Source organism: Zalophus californianus, chromosome 2 (genome assembly GCF_009762305.2).
Source record: "Zalophus californianus isolate mZalCal1 chromosome 2, mZalCal1.pri.v2, whole genome shotgun sequence".
Lineage (NCBI taxonomy): Eukaryota > Metazoa > Chordata > Mammalia > Carnivora > Otariidae > Zalophus > Zalophus californianus.
In genome coordinates this window covers 183477956-183491086 of record NC_045596.1, presented here as the reverse complement: position 1 = coordinate 183491086, position 13131 = coordinate 183477956, and the positions used below count along the sequence as shown (strand labels likewise).

General features: G+C 35.4%; 1 pseudogene; it reads left to right on the top strand.

The window, feature by feature from the left end:
* The first annotated feature begins 221 nt into the window (after positions 1–221).
* On the top strand, positions 222–779 carry LOC113924297 (annotated as a pseudogene).
* The last annotated feature ends 12352 nt before the right edge of the window (positions 780–13131 follow it).

Below are 13131 nucleotides of genomic sequence, written 5' to 3'. Positions count from 1 at the left end.
AAAGATGTTAACATGTGCGTATTTCTTGAATAGTATTATCCCTCAGTTTTTAAATTTTTATGACTTCCTTTCATCAAAGGAAATAAGAAGAAAAATGTTAAGAGTGACATAGAACTGAGACTGGCCAAAAATTGAGTTGATAAGGTATCTTTAATTAATTTGCTTTAATTTATAAGAATCAACAACAGAGTCCCCTAAGCGGCCTGAGGTGACCTCTGAAAATGGTTCGCTATTCGTTTGACCCAGAAAAACCTATGAAATCATGTAAATCAAGAGGTTCAAATCTTCATGTTCACTTTAAGAACACACATGAAACTGCCCAGGCCATCAAGGATATGCATATCCATACAAAAGCCACCAAGTATCTGAAAGACGTCACTTTACAGAAGCAGTGTGTGCCATTCCGTCGCTACAATGGTGGAGTTGGTAGGTGTGCCCAGGCCAGACAGTGGAGCTAGACACAGGGTCGGTGGCCCAAGAAGAGTGCTGAATTTTTACTGCACATGCTTAAAAATGCAGAGATTAATGCTGAATGTAAGGGTTTAGATGTTGATTCTGTGGTCATTGAGCTCATCCAGGTGAACAAAGCCCCCAAGATGCGGCATAGAACATACAAGTCTCATGGTCGGATTAACCCATACACGAGCTCTCCCTGCCACATTGAGATGATCCTTACTGAAAAAGAGCAGATTGTTCCTAAACCAGAAGAGGAGGTTGCACAGAAGAAAAAGATACCCCAGAAGAAACTGAAGAAACAAAACCTTATGGTGCAGGAGTAAATTTTGCAGAATAAATGCAAAACGAAACAAAAAAGAATCAACAACAGAAAGTTTCCTGTCCCATACATGCCCATTTCTAGTAGTTCATTAATGTTGAATTTTAAACATAACAGAAATTGAATCATATTGCTATTGAAAGGAATTTGCATGAGACAGAGGTCATAAATGTAAATACTGTCATTTTACTTACACCCAAAAGAAAGATTTCTTGTCTAACTAGGTTAAGACAATATGTATTTACATTGATTTGTCTCTGCTACATTTTGATGTGAAACATGTTTAATTTTATTTTGGTTAACATTTTGAAAGAAAATTCTTAACCATGCTGTAATAAAAAATAAATCTAAAAAATACTGTCAAATATTGTTCCCAAGCAAAAGTATCCCTCCTAATCCCAGCTTTGCAATGCAGCTCATTATTGCATGTCCTCTGAATTCATTTTATTCTCCAGAGTTTCAGAGAATTGTTTTCAATATACTGTTTACTGTTATTCCCATGCACATTTGCAATACTGGTAAACTAGCTGCATGATTTACTGTTGTTTGTTTGGAATCCTTTTAAGAGAAAGGCACTGCAATTGATCTTAATAGGGACATGTTTACAGGGAATTTAGCCTGAAGAATACAACTAAGACTTCTTAGATTGCTTTAATATTGAAAGAGGAAACACACAAGAATTTGCTTGTGTATCAATACCTGCCTTTCATAAAACAAGGAAAAGTTAATTGCCAAAAGGCATTTTTAAAAAAAAAAATGTAACATTCCTGCCTTGCTAATGCCTCCTTTTTTGTTTTACTAAGAAAAGTAATGCAAAAGAGATATGTAATGTCAAGTTAATAGCAAGTTGGGGGAATAAAAAAAAACTGAATTTATGTCAAGAACATTACATATGATGCTAATAACCATTATGATATTTCTTCTTTTGAATATATGTATATGACACAGCCTCTCGCGATGAGCTCATGGAAGCCCTGAAGGAGCAGGAGGAGATCAACTTCCGGCTGAGGCAGTACATGGACAAGATAATCCTTGCCATCCTGGACCACAACCCCTCCATCCTTGAGATCAAACACTGAGACAAGGGCTGGCTGCAGAGCAACCTCGGGGACCCTCAGACCCCAGGCCCTGGGACCAAGGGGCAGACCCCGCTTGAGGATGCAGCCCGAGCCGGGCCACACACACACATACACGCACGCACGCACACACACACACACACACACACACACACACACACACTGTAAATGTATCTCTGGCCACCAAAAAAAAAAAAATGTATATATGAATGTATATATGTATATATGAATATATGTATGAGTATTTTCATGTGAGTTCATATCAACCTAATTAGATAAGAAACTCTTCTTTTAGGTATAAATAAAATGAGACCAAAAAAAAAATGAAAGAGAAAATACTTACTGTTTTGTTACTAGAATCTGTAAGCTTGTAAAAATCTTAAACAGATTATAGTTTTAAAACTTTCTTTTCAATACTTTAGTAATAAGTACTTGACCACATTGTCTTTTAAGAGAAAAATATTTTTTAATTCAAATTCAATTAATTAACATATAATGTATTATTTGTTTCAGAAGTACAGGTCTGTGATTCATCAATCTTATATGATACCCAGTGCTTATTACAACACATACCCTCCCCAGTGTCCATCACCCAGTTACCCCATCCCTCCCACCACCTCCCCTCCAGCAACCCTCAGTTTGTTTCCTATGATTAAGAGTCTCTTATGGTTTGTCTCCCTGTCTGGTTTCTTCTTGTTTAATTTTTTCCTCTCTCTCCTATGATCCTCTGCCTTGTTTCTTAAATTCCTCATGTCAGTGAGATCATATGATAATTGTCTTTCTCTGATTGATTTATTTCACTTAGCATAATACCCTCTAGTTTCATCCACGTCATTGGAAATGGCAAGATTTCACTTTTTTTTGGTGGCTGCATAATATTTCATTGTGTATGTATACCACATCTTCTTTATCCATTCATCTGACCACATTTTCTGAACCAAAAATTGGGACATATGTCTAAACATCTCTTATCACCCTGTCTCAGAAGTAGGACATACTATTTGGAATCTTGCAAACATAAACATAAATAAAATGACTGGAAATAAAGTCCTGTACATTGATGATGTGAAAGCTGACACTATGCAATCACCCATTTAGTATCTTCTCTGATGCTTGGAACTACGCTATGATTTAGAAGCTCACTTTGACAAAACAGGCAGACACGTTCAAAGCATGTATGAATTGCAGAGATGTTCAATGGAAGGAAGGCGAAGCCCCCGTAGAAGTGGTCATTTTTGTGGTGCTAAGTGAATTCATATGTCCACGGAATCCAAAGGTAGCTCTTTGGAGAAAAATTAGCACAGCAAAAGTACTCTTCAAATGGAGAAATAAATCATAAAATATAAAAATTAGAAAAATTAATAATTATATCTTGTTTATACTTTTGTATTTGTAATATAACTAGATTACTATTTTTGTTAGTTGTAATAATTAAGGGAGTTAGTTTTAGCCATTAAGGAATTTTGTAGTCATAAGGTGATTCATTTTTGTACTCAGAAACAATTTTCAGTAAAATTGAAGATTAAATATCTTTATCTGCATTCCACTCTGTGTAAGGGCAACATGAAGAAGTCAGGCCATTCTAATCTACAGAAGATAAATCTAAACATAGATAAAAATAGTAAAAGAAATCATTCCAGGCCTTGGGAAAATAACAAAATGCCAGCAATGATGTGAGAACGGTTTACACATGAAAATCTGGTGCTGAATCAAATAAAAAGGCCAGTTTTTTGTTCATTGGTGGTGGTGGGGGGGGTGGATACATAGAGATATCTCCATTCTCCACAATTTAGGCAATGTAAACTTACAGGTTTACTAGATGGAGATGGTAAATTGCGTTTGGGGTAACCAACAAAGCAGCTAAGCCCTTAAGGATAAATAGTTGAAATAAGAGAGACTCGCTCATGTAGAAACAGATATAAAATGGTTGAAACAACAAACACATCAGTGAACAACTTCTCAACTAAAATGAAACATGTATACAGGAGATGCTAGGTAGCACAGTAAATATCAAAACCCTGGAAAGAGCTGTGAATATGCTGTATCTTTTAACGCATTCTTCAGCTTAAACAATGCTCAAGTGGCAAAAAGTGGAAACTTTTCTGGCTCGGTATGTTTCAACATAACTTCTGTATAAGTAATTGCATAATCACTAAACAATATAGCTTAAAGGAAGACCTCAGGAATCCAGAAAACATTTTAAAAAGCACAAAGAGGGGCACCTGGATGGCTCAGTTGGTTAAGTATCTGCCTTTGGCTCAGGTCATGATCTCTGGGTCCAGGGATCAAGCCCCACATCAGGCTCCTTGCTCAGCAGGGAGTCTGCTTCTCCCTCTGCCCACCCCCCTGCGCTGTGCACTCTGTCTCCCTCTCTCTCAAATAAATAAATAAATAAATAAATAAATAAATAAATAAATAAATAAATATTTAAAAAATAAAGTGTTCAATTTGGCACATATACTAAAAAATAAAAATAAATAAAAAGCACAAAGAAAAACCCGATATGAGATATTAGTGGTTGCACACTATTTTGCAGTTTGAGCCCAAGCAAGGTAATTGCTTATTAAAGTAAAGCAAAGCAAAATAAAACCAACATCCTTCAGAGGAAAAAAACAGAATCCAGAGCTGCTACAATGTGTTTTCTACAATGTTCAACTTTCAAACAAAAGATATTATATATAAAAGGGTCAGGAAATTGTCAGGCATTTTCAGGGTAAAAAATGTTAATAAGAACTGAGTCTGATTGGTGCAGATGTTTGATTTAGCAAAAAAGGCTTCAAAATATGTATTATAAATAGGTTGAAATAATCAAAAGAAGATATGTTCAAATAATAAAAAGTATTAAACATGAGTAAGTAAGGAATATCAATGGGAAAGTGTAAACTATGAAAAAGAAATGGAAACTCCAGAAATTAAAATGTAAAATATCTGAAATGGAAAAAAAAAATCACTTGAGGGAACAATAGCAGATTTGAGATGGCAAAGAATCAGTGATCCCAAAGTTAGATGAATAGAAATTACTTAATGTGAAGAAAAAATTTTTAAAAATGAAGGAAAATAAGGCCCTCAATAATCTATGAGATAATTTTCAACATTCCAATAGAGCAATAATTGAAATCCCCAGAAAATAGGATAAAGACATGGGGCAGAAAACAAAATTTAAATTTTGAGCAAATCACTTCTCAAATTTTATGAAAATTATAAACTTGTTGTAGTCCTCAAAAGCTCAATCAATCCCAAATAAGACAAAAGGAAAAAAGATCATGGCTAGACACATAAGGCTCAACTTGTATAAATGTGTGCATGCTTGTATAGCAAAAGTGTATTTACCGGTGTAAGGATAGGGGGTGGGCAACTATCCAAAGCAGTAGTCCTCAATAACATAAGCTGGGAAGTGACTAAAGAATGTAAGGAACAGGACTGAGAACATAAGTCTGCAGAACACCCACATTTAAGAGATAGATGCAGAGAGGACAGCCATGGAAGGAGCCCAGAAGATAATGTCCTGAAAGCAAATGGAGTCTGAGAACATGTGTCATAAAAACCAAAAAAGAGAAAAACTATGAGAAGAAGAGTGTTAACAAGTCCAAGTGCCCCCAGTGTGTCAGGCAGGATGGGATGAAAAAGGGAAACCTGAAAGTTAGCAGGTGAGGGGCCACTGAAGGCCAAGCTAATGGTGTTTCTTCACAGAAGTAAGGTCAGGAGCCGCAGTGAAGTGCGTTGAAATTAAATGCAAGGTTAGGTGAATAAATCTTCTAAGGAGGTTAAAAATTAAAAGATGGTAAGTGAAAAGATAGTTAAGGCGAATGATAGTTTTATGATAATGAAAATATGAGTGGTTTACAGATAGATGGTTAGACTTTGGCCCTCAAGAGAACACTTAACAAAATGCCAGAGAAAGTGTGAGGCTTCCACAAAAGTGTTCTGTGTGCAGGCGCATGTGTGTTTTGGGGGGAGGAGATTCTTTCTGTATAACAGGGAGAAAGATTCAATAAAGCTGTTTTGAAAATACCAAAACACTTTCACAGTGGTTGTTGTGTGACTGCTGATCTGAATGCACCTGCCTCAGTGCTCTCTCCTTGGTCACGACCTGTTTTCCATCCCTCCCTGACACCAAGCCCCAGCAGAAGGCCTCAAACGCATACAATTCTAGTTCTGATCATTTGGCGTCGGTTCCTCCCTAGTTGTTAAATATTTTTAGTGTCACCCCTGATTACTAATGATAGGATTACAGGAATAGGGAATATAGATTTTGATCTTGAAGTAAGAGAAGCTGGGGAAATCCATGTCTCATAATCTCAGTGAATTATATGTTATAAATCATCTGCTGGGAGGGATGCAGAAAAGATGATTTGGAGAACATGAGAAAGAAGAGAATCTAAATAATAGAACTGAGGTTTCTGAAAAAGTCCCAAGTCTGGCTGAGTGTGGAGCTCATACAAGGGTTATGAGGCTATCACCATTGTTACATGACATTTCTTAGAGGAAGCAGGAACACAGAAACCCAGGAGTTGATTCTATTTTCAAAACTGTCCAAGTCATGTCAGTGGAAGGACAGGGGAACAGAAAAATGGAACGCACTAGAGAGAGAGCTCTTACTGACTTTGAGATCCAAGCTAGGTTGGAAAGGGCTTTATGTCAAGAGGAAACTGAGAGATCATGAGAAATGGCAAGATTCAAGTGAATGAAGGTCACAATAAAGCCACAACTTCGTGAGAAAGGTAAAGGCATAGGATGCTGACATAAAGAAAGAAAAGGAATAGGAAGGGAATCTAAGGACTTATAGTTTCAAAGACTGAAGAGTCTGAAAGATGATGTGGTCTGGGGATCAGTAACAGGAGAAGGTTAACTGAAGCAGAATAAAGTTCTCCTGAGTCAGGAAGGGCAAGGCTATGTGACTCCAAGGTGAAGATATCCATGTGGATGCCATGAAACAACAAGGACATGGAAGGTGACAGAATAGGGGAAAAAAACATAAGACAAGTTGTACAGAAATGTGACCAATGACAATACAGAGAATGGGGGCCAAATCTTTAAGAATTTAAGGGTAGAGAATGGAGGCAGTTCTTATGCTAGCTGCTTAAGGTTTCCAATGTGATTCAAGCAGGAAGTTTTGCAAAGGAGAAGTTTTGCAAAGGAAGTACTGCACATCGCAGTCCTTAAAGTAATAAGAAATTTCCCTACTATATAGCACTTTTTTCCTAGCAGCACTACCCATATCAGTATATTTGCCAGAGAAAAAATGAAATGTGCCCCTCTGGATATATTCACACAAACTTGGGCCTTAAGTTTCCCTTTTTGAAACAGACTGGTAAAATCTAGTCCTCTGAGAAATATACAATACTGCCTTCCTATTGGGGGTTCCAACATCACTCAATGCCGCTGTGTGAAATGAACAGTAGATTGTCATCTTCGAAAGCTTTGCTCTCTGGTTGAACCTGTAATGATTTGTTTGGCCTTTTATTGCTTGAGAGAGTAAAGGGAACGGGGCTGCTGAGTTATTAGAATAATGTTTGCCCTGGGATTTCTACAGCCACTGATCTGACCAAGAGGTTGTATTCTCCAGTTCAGCATTTGCCTTTTTTATTGTGATTTTCTTTTGTATGTAGCAATAATAAATAATACATCTCTCAACACAGACACCCATAGCCATGGAGTTCAAAAGCCATTCAATATCAAATTATCACTTTGGAACTCTAGGTACAGAGCTCTTACTTGAGACTGCCACATCCTCACTATTCAGAGATAATAGAAAGTTAGAAGTTTCAAATACCTTTGCTGTGTTGTAAAGCAAGGGATATACAGCAATGCAAGGCCAGCATAATTCATACAGGGTATCTTTCTCAAGCAGTAAAAATTCCCAACCCATTAAAATGACTAATAATATTGCTCTATATTTATATAACGTCCTCCTTCAAGGGAGCTTAAAACATTTTACTGACATTTTCTCATTAACTATACCTTCATCTCCATGAAATATGTGGTGAGAATTGTTACCTCTATTTTTCCTTGCTTTACCTGTGGTTAATGTGATGTCTGGCATGGTGAGACCATAAACCCAAGGTCATTCCTGTGGATTGGTGATTACAAGATTTCCTTTTATTTGTTTTCCCTTCTTGGCTCTACGGTCAGTGATAATGTCTCCTAATTTAGATGTTCAGTTCTCTTGTCAGACAGCTGAGAATATATCTAGTGGAGTATAACTGGGCTAAGATTGTACACTAAATTAATGATAATATTGGTAAGCTTTCACTTATTTAATTTCTCAACCATTAATGACATACTTTGAAAATAGTTATCTGTCATTTCTCTGATAGGTAATGGGGAAAATTATTGTGAAAAAAAAGAAATCATTATTCGGCTTTGTACAGTTCTGCTTTTGAAGAAATAAGATTTCAGGAGAGGAGAGAAACACTGACAAACACTAAGATTATCTCAGTAAAATTCTTTTTAACATACATGGAGTCTCCTCTTAACAGTCTTCTGTAAGTATTGTAATACTTCAAAAAAAGGGCTCTGCATTCTTATGTGGTAAAATAATAGACAGTAAATTGGAAATTTTAATTATGACCCAAATAACCTAATTTAAAAATGACATTGTAAAGCAACTATTTTCATTGTGAAGACTTTATATTCTATTGCCTGAAATTTATTTATTTTTTACTGAGTTGTTCAGTTGCAACAATGTCTTCTTCTATCTCTGTGCCTTTGTAAGACTGTCTCTTTATCCTAAACATGCCACAGTAGTGTCATCTTTTGAAGTCTCTTCTGAGCCCCACAACAATGTAGGTCCCTCCTTCCCCTGAGACCCAATTGCATTATGCAAGAGCATATCTATTCTAGCTCTTACCCCAATTTTTCAAAAATATGTTTATATATCAGTCATCTCTTAGATAGTGACCTGCTTAAAAGGAAGGGAGCATAAAAAAAAAAAAAAAAGGAAGGGAGCATAACTTACCATCAGAGTGCCAGGGCCTGCCATATGATATGCACTCTAAATGTGAAGAAGGAATGATTGAATCAATCCTTGCTGATTCCACTGTATCTTACTGCCCTACTCCATTTACTTGTTCAATGAGGCTGTAGCTAAACAAATGATAAATAAAGTAAGGAATGAAGACATCCAACTGATTAATAACTGTATTGTGATAAACTTCATCCACCTTCAGGCAGCTCTTTGTAAAAAAGTACTTCAGGAGACTAGTTGGCTTTCAGAACCTATGAGTCATTAAGCCAAGTGCAAACTCAGCTAATGACCTGGGCCAAACAATGAGCTTCTTGGTCTTTATAGTTTACTCACAATGAATAAAGGTATAGCTACTGGCTACAACATTTTGTCCATATTGTTGTGCATAAATATGTCCATTTACGTTTCCTTATTTTCAAAAATATATTGGCTGTCATCTTGAGTATCTACTTTTAATCAAGTTACTAGCACAACATTTAAAAGCATTTTCTTTGCCTAGATCTCTCTACTATCCCCAGACATAGGCAGATCCACAACAATCTGAAATACTTAAAATTATTCTATGGTTTAATGCTGGCAGAACAATTTGGGTCCTTAGAGTGGGTTAATCCCAAATTCTGCCAGATTGGTGTATCTTCACTCACATTCTCTTCTCCATGAATCTCTACTATTTTTCATCATCTTTTGGGTTTTCTGTCACTCCCATTCCTGATACATGTACACACACACATATGGATATGTATACATATTTATATATCTTTTAGGACAATGTTATACACATGGTGATAAATATTTAATAAATATTTAATATGTATTTAAAAAGTATATACAGGAAGAAAAGGTGATCATCAAAAGTCATATGACTCCAAATAGATAATATTTTTTATTTACTTTATGTTTCCTTCACATAGGACCCTTTAAGACTCCATTAAAGAAGAGATGGAGTTAAAGAAAATGTAATTACATTGTGATAATAGTATATATCAATAAATTGAAAATTAAATATTTAGGTGTGAAAATTTAGAAATATATCTTTATCCTATCATTTAGTGATAAATTATGTCATTAATAAAGTTAAAATAGGCTGACAGACACCACAGTGAGAAGTTTTCCCAGATAATTAATTAACTCAGCTACCATTATGCAATGCCAAACATAGGGATCAGTATTCTGAGAGATTAAGAAAAGTATCTTTGATAGTATTTGAATAACAATCTATAATTCAGTATCCCATTTAACTTAGTGGGACCTAACACACACACACACACACACACAAACTATTAGAACTAATACACTTAGCAAAGTTTAATAGAATTCAGCAAAGTTGCATGATACCAATAAACATAGAAAAAAGTTACATTGTATACATTAATGACAAACTACCTGAGGAGAAAATTAAGAAAATAACCCCATTTAACAGAATTAAAAGAATGAAATATCTAATAAACTAAAAAATGTATAGTAATCAAAATATGCCACTGACATAAAACAGACATATAGAACAATGAAATAGAACCAGAGTCCAGAAATTGAGCCATTGTATATGATAACTGTTCTTTCACAAGGATGACAAAAATATACAATGGGGAAATGATAGTATCTTCAATAAATGATGTTGTGAAATTAGGTATCCATAAGAAAAAGAAAAAAATTAGACTCATATCACACCACACACAAAAACAAATTAAGAATGGATTAAAGACGGGGCACCTGGGTGGCTCAGTTGGTTAAGCGACTGCCTTCAGCTCAGGTCATGATCCTGGAGTCCCGGGATCAAGTCCCGCATCGGGCTCCCTGCTCGGCAGGGAGTCTGCTTCGCCCTCTGACCCTCCCCCCTCTCATGTGCTCTCGCTCTCTCATTCTCTTTCTCTCAAATAAGTAAAATCTTTAAAAAAAAAAAGAATGGATTAAAGACTTCAAAATTATATCTGAAACCATAAAACTCCAAGAAGAAAACATAGGAAAAAAAGCCTGACATCATCTTTGGCATTATTTTATAAATATGAAAGCACAGGCAACAAAAGCAAAAAAACAGACAGGCTTACATTAAACTATAAAGCACAGCAAAAGTAAACAACAACCTATGTAATGGGAGAAAATATATGCAAACCATGTATCTGATAAAAATTTCATTTCCAAAACACACAAGAAACTCCTATGACTTAATGCAGAAAATGCAAATAAATAAACAAATAAATAACCTTATCTTAAATCACAATGAGATAGAACCACACACCAGTTAGGATGTGTATTATCTACACACACAAAAAAAAGATAATAACCATTGACAATAATGTGGAAAAAAAGGGAACGCTTGTACACAGTTGCTGACAATGTGGAAATGTAAATTGGTGCAGCCACTGTGGAAAACAGTATGGAGATTCCTCAAAAAATTAAAAATAGAGCTACCATATGATGCAACAATGCCACTTCTGAGTATATACTATATCCAAAGGAATTGAAATCAGCATCTCAAAGAGATATCTGCATTACCATATTCACTGCAGCAGTAAACACAATAGCCACAATATAAAAGAAACTGAAATTCCCAACAATGGAGGAATAAAGTGTGGTGTGGTGTGGTGTGGTGTGGTGTGGTGTGGTGTGGTGTGGTGTGTGTGTGTGTGTGTGTGTGTGTGTGTGTGTGTGTATAATGGAATATTATTCAGCCTTAAAAAAAGCGGTGGGGAAGGGGGTGTTCTATTTGGAACAAAATGGATGAACTTGGAGGACATTATACTAAAGGAAATAAGCCAGACACAGGAAGACAAATACCACATGATACCACTTATAGGAGAAATTTAAAATTCTCAAACTCAGAGAGGCAGAGAGTTGAAGGGTAGTTGCCAGGGGACACTGGGAAACACTAACCAAAGGATACAAAGTTTCAGTTGTGCAAGATGAATACATCCTGGAGATCTCCTCCTGTACACCACAGTGTCTCTAGTTAACAATACTGTATTGTAAACTTAAAAATTTGCTACGATAAAAAAATTTGCTAAGATAATAGATATTAGATTTTATTCTTTATCATAAAATAATAAATAATTAAATAGGGCAGGAGGAAGCTTTTGGTGGTAATGAATATGTTTATGGCACAGATTATGGTGACAATTTCATGGCTTACACTTGTCTCCAAACTCATCAACTTATATAGTTAAAAATGTACAGTTTGTATAATTGTATAATTATATGTCAATCATACTTGAATAAAATGATTTTAAAATATATGAATTAAAAAATAAGTAATTAAATGTCACAGGAAGGATAAATGGATGGAGTACAACAAGGGATGCCACTTTATAGAGAGTGGTGAGGAAAAGCCTCTCTGAAGGGCTGATTTTGAGCAGAGACCTCGATGAAGTGAAGAAGCAAGTCATGTGTAGATCTGAAGGAAGAACATCCCAGGCACACTGAAAGGCCCTGACATGAAGACACACTTGCTCAGATACTGCAAAAAAAAGTCAGTTGTGAAAAGGTCAGCATAATTGAAGGGGAGAGTGGTAAGAGTTAACTTTGAAGAGATAGGAATAGTCAAGGGTCACATAATGTGAGCTGTGCAAGTCACTGTGTGAACTTGGAATTTTATTCATGGCGGTATTAAGCCATATAACATTTTCATCTCACCTCTCTCCCAAATTGCTTCCAAGGTTTATCTATGTTGATACAAATCTTACAAATGTACTACAGTTTTCTACACCAGCCTCTCTTTGATAAACATTTATGCTCCTTACACTGTCTGCATTGTTGGGTGGTTGTTATTCATTCATAAAGTGTCTGCCTTAAATTAAGAATACAATACTGGTTTATATGTTATGATTGATATTGTGACATAATTTCTATGACTTAATTTTGTGGGTTTTAATTTGCCATGTTTTTGTTTTGCTTTTATATGTCTCTTTTTACTGCCCACTGTTAGATAGATTGCATTTTCTTAATTTTCATGTTGGCTTTCTCTGGTTTGAAATTAAAATAGTATAGTTTTAGGTTTACCTTTAAATGCTTAACATCCATACTTACCTTTTAAAAGGCAGAAGTGATTCCAGAATTAAAATAAAAACTTAAAAAGAAGTGATTCACTATCTTGGTCAACTTCTCAAACAATGCAATTCCATACAATTCTCATCCTCTATACTTTTGAAATCTAGTATTTAATGATTATCTTTTTAAAAATTTCATCAAAGTTTTCATTGGGATTATTTTTAATTCCAATAAATACCTATCTACATATAACAACTTTTACCAATTTGTGTACAATTGCTTTGTATCTATTTCATCTGTTTTGTTTTGTTTTTTAATTACTGAAGCATATT